Source organism: Gossypium raimondii, chromosome 10 (genome assembly GCF_025698545.1).
Source record: "Gossypium raimondii isolate GPD5lz chromosome 10, ASM2569854v1, whole genome shotgun sequence".
In the NCBI taxonomy this organism is placed as follows: Eukaryota; Viridiplantae; Streptophyta; class Magnoliopsida; order Malvales; family Malvaceae; genus Gossypium; species Gossypium raimondii.
In genome coordinates, this window is record NC_068574.1 from 10,790,527 (window position 1) to 10,798,099 (window position 7,573).

At 32.1% G+C, this 7,573-nt stretch overlaps 1 long non-coding RNA gene across 1 annotated transcript; it reads right to left on the minus strand.

Annotated features, from left to right (window-relative positions):
• Positions 1-302: 302 nt before the first annotated feature.
• On the minus strand, positions 303-2,239 carry LOC128033695 (uncharacterized). Its single transcript, XR_008189674.1, has 2 exons — positions 1,155-2,239; positions 303-814 (listed from the first exon to the last, which is right to left on the minus strand). It is a non-coding gene; the product is annotated as an uncharacterized LOC128033695 (long non-coding RNA).
• Positions 2,240-7,573: the final 5,334 nt, after the last annotated feature.

Sequence of the window (7,573 nt, forward strand, 5' to 3'; positions counted from 1 at the left end):
GAAGCAAATATCAGTTGAGAGGAGAGAGTTCCCCCTTACTTTTCCTACCTAGAACATTGAAGTTTCTCAGCTTTCTCTCTCACCTCACACCACATTATCTGGAGACAGAAAAGACATTCAACTCTGTTCTTCCCTTCCAACAGTTTCACATATCTATTAAACAAGCTCGATTTCATTTCCACATGATTCCTTCATCCTAAATGTCTTTAACATTCCAAAACAGACGTAGCATACAAATAATGTTTGTCATCTCGATGCGCATACATCTATAAATATCTAATTAGATCCCAGGCACTGATAAATTCTCCAAAAAAGAACCACATACAAATGCACAAAATTTTATTCAAGTTCCAGATAAACCCAAGTAAATCACGCAAGCAAAAGTAAATTTAAATAAATTCAATCATAGCTCTAATCATTCAACAATTTTCACTAATCATAGATATAAATTGAATTGTAAACTTTTACAAAGGCCTAAAACCTAATCTACATCAAATTTTAACTTTTACAAGTAAATCAAAGCAAAAAAAGAAGTCATAGCTTCTTTAAAAGTTCAAAATTTAACATCCAATTAAACAAACGCAACAGCAGCATCAATTAAAATACACCGTTTACATAATAAACACAAAACAAAAATTCAAGTATTCGTTACCTTGACTTTTTCTTTCCCTGCAGACAATCAATGACAGAAAGAGACAGTAGCTCAAGATTTGAAGCTGAAAGTTGAGGTAATAGAGAAATCAGTTGTGGAAGCACAGAAGAAAAAAAGTTTCTAGACTTTGGTCTCTTTTGGCTGCAGTAACCTTTGCATATGCTGCAAGACGATTTTGAGCGATTTGCTCAGTTGAAACTTTGTTTTCAGCACAATGTGACAAGTCAACATGTATTGTTTTGCTTAGTGATAAATAATATGTTTTTTTAAGTAACATCAAGGAATGAGCATGATTTCTATATGCTAATGCCTCGTATTTTTGGATTATCCTGGTCTGCTGCCAGCTTGATCTTTACCATGTTGCTTATCCTCTATATGTCATCAAATCAATAAATTGAAGCAAAAGTTTCTTGTTTCTGAAAATAGAGCCTTGATTTGTAGTTTTACAATCGCTGCATGTACATATATACTACATTCATCTAAAAGAAATGTATGTTAATACCAGAATTACTCCCGATTGCTGTTCTTCATCTCAGCCTCCCTGAATAAGTTTTTTATCTTTGATTAAACCACGAAACCAATTAACCGAATGTCAACAAGTCAAAGACACAAAGCGAAAAAGAAGTCAAAGCTCTATCAATCTAAAGTAGATAAGTCAATACAACCAACAACACCGAGAACAAAGCACAGACCTGACTCCGGCTTGCTGTACAAACAAACTCAGTCGAGCCCTCGAAAACCAAAGGCCAAAACAGAGTCCCCACAAAGCTCTGAGTGCACGAGCGAGATCGAGTCGGAAAAACGCGCTACCCACGAGGCCACGACACAAATATCGGCGCCCTCAGACCAACCAACAAAAAACGAGACCCACTGAACCTTCTGAATTGAAGTAGAAAATGGAACCGATGAGAAGCCCCGAACAAGCCTCCAGAAACCAACACTGAACCAGAATTCCAAATGCCCAAGACAAGCCAAACACCACAGGCTACAAAACGGTAACAAAAACCCGACCCGAGCAAGAGAGGAAGAGCAGAATTTGTAGAAAGCCTGAGCAAAGAAGAGAACCCAAACTAGCAGAAAACCCAAGCAAGAGATCCCGGACAAAAACAGCACACAGTGATGAAAAGCCCCAAATCAATTTATAAAAAGGAGAAGAAATCAATGGGGGAAAAGGAGCCCGAAACCAGCTCAAGGAGCCCTACGATCGACGGAAGAAGTTAGAAATGCTGATGGACAGAGAGGAATGGAGAACCACTGCCGATGAGAGTGTAGAGAAGGGAATGGAAAATGTCTTACTGATTCCAAATCGGTAAGACGTTTTCCAGAGATTGGGAAGTGATTTTATCCGTGTTTGTAAAATATTTTCCTATAGGAATTTATTTTTCACAATTCAAACACTGAAAATTAAGGAAAATGTTTTCCACCACCCTTAATTAGTACCTAAAGAAACATGTTTCATTCTCACTTTCATTCAAATTTTGGTTATAATTTCAGATTTCTTTTTGAAATATTTTAATTATTAAAATAATTAATAATATTTCTTTTTCTTTTTTTACGAATAATAATAATTCTAGTTTATTATATGGAATAAAATATATTATCTAATGAATAAAAAATAACATATATTTAGATGGAGCTCCTTCTCTATAACCTAGAATACATAAGGTAGGTTGCATCCTAATGACAAAGTAATCCGCTGTAGCACAAAGGTTAAAATTCTAGGTTGAATTTCCGGGTTTGAATCTAGGCAGCGGAAACTGTTTATTTTTTCATAATTTGGGTTTTAAAGTTATAAATATTAAAAATTTTATCACGCGTATTTACGTGAAAATCACATGTTTAAAATATAGATATGTGTTTAGAAATAATATCCAATAAATAATAAAATATACTAATTAAAATTCATTAATCGTGAAATATATACGATATGTATCGATGGAGGTAATAAATTATGCATATTAAAATAAATATGTATAAAATTATTTAAATGAAATTTAAGTTGAGTGATAACTTAAATTTTACTAATCCAAGTTAAGTATTTTCATTTAATTAATAGCTAAAAGACAAGCTCCATTATCACCTTCAATCAAATTTTAGTTATGACTGGGATTTATTTTTCGAATATTTTAATTACTAAAATAGTTAATAATATTGTTTTTGGACGAATATTAGTGTATTATCTCATGAATAAAAATAGCATATATTTTAATAGAGGGCCTTTTGTATAATACAGGATATATAGTTTACGTTGCAATCTGTAAACAAAGAATCCGCTGTAGCACAATGGTTAAAATTCTATTGGTTGAATTTCCGGGTTCAAACCCTGGCAGCGGAAATTTTTGTTTTTTTATTTTTTGTAAATTATAATTTTTACAAAAGTAAAAACTCAATTTCACCATTTTAATAGCATATATATTTATAATTTTTAAAAGATTTGATCAAATTTTCATCATTTTTAGGGGGAAAAAGTGTAATTTTATCTTTCCTAATTTGAAATTTTAAAAATTTCAAATGGCCTAAATGGAAAATATTCCATTTTAAGGGGGTCGGGCCCCTGCCAGCTCCCTTAGTTTCGCCCCTGCATGGACATCACGAATTTAAAATAAAAATGTGTTTAAAAATAATATTCAATAAATAATTAAACTAATTAATCATAGTAACATGAAATATGTATTATATACAACTGATGAAGTATATATTGTGCATTTTAAAATAAAAATTTATAAAAAAATTAAAATAATACGTTGGTTGAGTTGTAACTTAAATTTTACTAATCCAATTATATCACGGGTTCAAAATCCAACGCATGCAAATTATATTTATTGGCTTTTAAAAAAACAAAATAGCATTGAATAATTTAAATTATTTTAATTACAAAAGAGTATTTCTATAATTTTCCTAACGAGTTCTTTGTTAGTTGGTTTTAATTGACTTGTGACACCGACTCAATTGGGAGCTTAAATAATAGTATATATACGTATTATAGACATTACAAATTTAGAACATAGATGGTACAATTGTTTATTTTTAATTAAAAAGACTAAAGTACCCTCGAATAATATAATTTATTTTAAATACAGGAGGATATTTTTGTAATTTCCTTAACCAAATTGGTGTCCGATTGACTCGTGACACAAACTCGATCAATGATTTTATTAATAGTAAGTATAGATATGCAACTGATAGAGGTTCTAAATTGTACATATTGAAATAAAATGTATAAAATAAATCAAAATGAATATTTGGTTGAGTGATATATTTAAGCTTTTACAATCCAATTAGTATGGGTTTAAATCTAATTATATGCATATTTTATTTTTATTAATTTTTGTTAAAATAAAAAGACTAAAATATCATCGATTAGTATAAGTTATTTTAACTATGAAATGATATTTTCATAATTTTCTTAACCGGGTTGGTGCTTGGTTGACTTGTGACACCAACTGAGTCGGAGGCTTAAATAATAGTATAGATATACAACTGATGGAGATAATAAATTGTGTATATTAAAATTAAAATGTATAAAATATATTAACATTTTATCAAATCAAATTGGTGGAGATTCAAATCCTACCATATGTATATATATATATTTTTTATTTTTTGTTAACATGAAAAATACTAAAGTACCCTCAAATAATATAACTTATTTTAATTACGTTAGGATGTTTCCATAATTTCACTACTAGATTGATACTCAGTTGACTCATGACACCAACTCAATCATAGGCTTAAATAACAATATAAATCCAATATAAAAAATTTATAATCTACAAAAAATATATAAAAAAGAAATAAAATTTAAATATATAGAAACTGTAACTAGATAGATATAAGTAAGCATAAACTTGGAGGGGTGTGCAAGGATAATGTGAATAAAATGGAAGGGGAAGTTGTAGATTACTTAACGGAGAAAGAAAATTTTAAGATGAAAGCATGTTTTGTATGAGGAGCATCCTGCTTCACATGGGATTATAGAGAAATCTGGCTCTTGACTGCAAACAAGTCATACAGATCTATCACCCAATATTCAACAACAAACAATGATTTAAAAATAATTTTACAACATTTTCAAGTCAATAGCCATAAGCTATTATGGAAGGACAATGTCATCGGAGGAAGGATCCATCACTCCTCAAGTCAATAGCCATAAGCTATCATAGAGTGCCAATGTCGCCCAATACTTGATTCCCTAATTATGAAGCATAATCAACTTGATTTATTGTTGCACTTTTATAATAAATTAAAAAACTTTTGAACCAATAAAATACCCTTTGTTTGATATTATATTATATGAATAGCAAAAATATATTTTATTAAATATGATCTGCACTTTCATCGTGATTTAAGATTTTCAATTTACTTACCATTATAAATATATATACATAAACATTTCATGCAATCATTTTTTTAAATATGTATTTTAATTATTAAAATAATTAATCTTTTATGAGATTTATGATTTTAATCATGTAAATTTGATGAGAATAATTTATTAAATAAAAATAATAATATTTTAAACTTTTTGAAAGTGTTTATATACATAATACACTTAATTACTCTTTTAAAAATTTTGATTACAATTTATGTTGATATTATATAATTTCTATTACATCAACAAGAAATTAATATAAAAGCGTAACATGTTTACTTTAAAATTAAAATCAAGAGCTTTTATGAGTAAAAATGATAGATTAGGGACTTTTTAACTATAAAATTAGTATAAAGATTTATCTAAACATATATATATATTTTCTTGTGGCTGGTACAAAATGAAGAACAATTATGGCAAAGAAAAACTAGTAAAAGCTTTGGAAGGATTTATAATTCACTCTATCGCCTCTTTTCTTAACTGATGGTTGTTTGCTGGTTGGTATTTAATGTTGGCATATTGAAGGAGGAATCTAATGTGATTGAAGTTTTCATCCTATTTTAGCGTGTCCAACAATAATTTTGATCAAGTTCTTGTTAGAACCCAGCAGCCTACAGCAAACAATATTGTGAGATTTAAGCAAAAAAAGAATAGTACAAAGAGTAAGAATTCTAGCTTGAAGTTTGCTAGCAAAATTAAAGCTACCGATAGAAACCATTAGAATTTTGAACAATGGAAGCTCTTCGACAACACTTTACACTTAAACAAAGAGACCGTTGTGAGTAGAGGTCCTCTGAACCGATAGCCGATTGGATCCTTTGCTGTCTGTTCTGAAAAGAGATACTCTAAAGTTACCCCCCAAAACTCAATGTGAAGATGTGTGAGTAGCCGTACACTAACAGCTAAAGGAGGCTACTATGGGTGGTGGGAGCCAATCCCAAGGGGAAGAAGGGCTGAGACATTATAACTAATGAAACAAAGAAAAACATGGATGATGGAGGATCTAACCACCTTCGGCCCTATTTGTCAAGAAACGACAACGCTGGAAAGATTAGACCCTGCACCCTAGGCCTAGCACCATTTCATTTACTTGTCTTTGCCATAACTCCAAAGTATTTGAGCAAGTTACTATTTGTGTAGAAAAGTGAAAAGAAACTCAAGGGAAGGATGATGTGATTGATACCAGAAATGGCGATGCATTCATGTTATAGAAGACAAAAGTCAAATCCAACAAGTCCCCTCAACGGTTACAAATCTTGCCAGTTGCCAACAAAAAACAGACCGACAGGGGCCAGCATATTCAATTCACAGCATGGTCAAGGATTCACAGTTCCCCTCCACCAATCAGAGCTATCAACACACACCCTTCATTTCAGTTTCTGTTTGTGCAAAACTAAGCATTTTCATTTTTTTTCACGTCTTATTCAAAGTGCGTAAAAACAAAAACGGATTCTTGGATGGTCGGTAAGTCGGCTGAATTGAATTTAATGTTGTTGTGGTGAGCCATGAACCAATGCACATGTATCCATGTGCCTTATCACAGTACCATTCAAGACCCCCCCCCCCTTCCCAAAAAAAAAAGAAAAAGAAAAGATAACTGCCTAGTTATGATTGTTTCTCATGTAAAGATGTTAAGATAATGAAGGAAAAAATGATAATAAAGTAACATTAATCCAATCCAAATCCTAGTTTCCTATGCAGGAACTTGAGTATGAAGCAAGTCAATTAAAACCAAGTTGGGATATGGTGTGTTTTAACTTAACATGCATGGTTGAGTTGTCATGAGACATTAGAAGACAAACCTACAGATATAAAACCAGGTTTTGCCTACTGGTCTATTGTGATTACTGTTGACTTAACTAACTGATTCCTAGCATTTTCCAGCAAAATTTCTGACACTTTGATTAAGGTATTCAGGTCCCACAGGAAAAAAAACTCAAAACATGCATATAAAAATCGTCCGATGCATTAGATTCTCCTGTATAGATAAGCCCTCTATTATCAAAGGCAAACGACAGAGAATATGGAAAACAAAACCAGAGGCACTCCCAAGCAAATGAAGACCAGTAATCTATGCATGCCAAGGTGGAAAGGAAACAACAAAAACAAACGTGTATCTCCAATGAATCTCCTCGACCGTTTCCGAGAAGCTGTTTTTCGCCTCATAATGTTATCGGCTCTCACCAAGGCGGCCGCCACACATCCGCACACAACCCCTGCTGCCAGTGGCGCCCCGCGAAGATATTACCAGCCAGCTGACACTCACCATAGCGAAGCTGTGGCAGATTGCATCGAGTTCATCAAGAAAAAGTCGTCTAGGGAGGAGAACCGGGTGTCCGGTGCTAGCAGTTGTACTAGTGAAGTGGTGATGGCAGTTCCAGTTATGATTTAAATGTGAGTTTGTTTTACATTAAAAAAATGTGTGGTTTTAGTTGAAGATTTGAGTAATCTATAAATTGGGTGTTTGTGAGAGAAGTAGATTTGTAAATTGTGTATGAAATGCAGAGGGAGTTGGAGACTCATATTTTTGGTCTTGTTTCAGTTTGTAT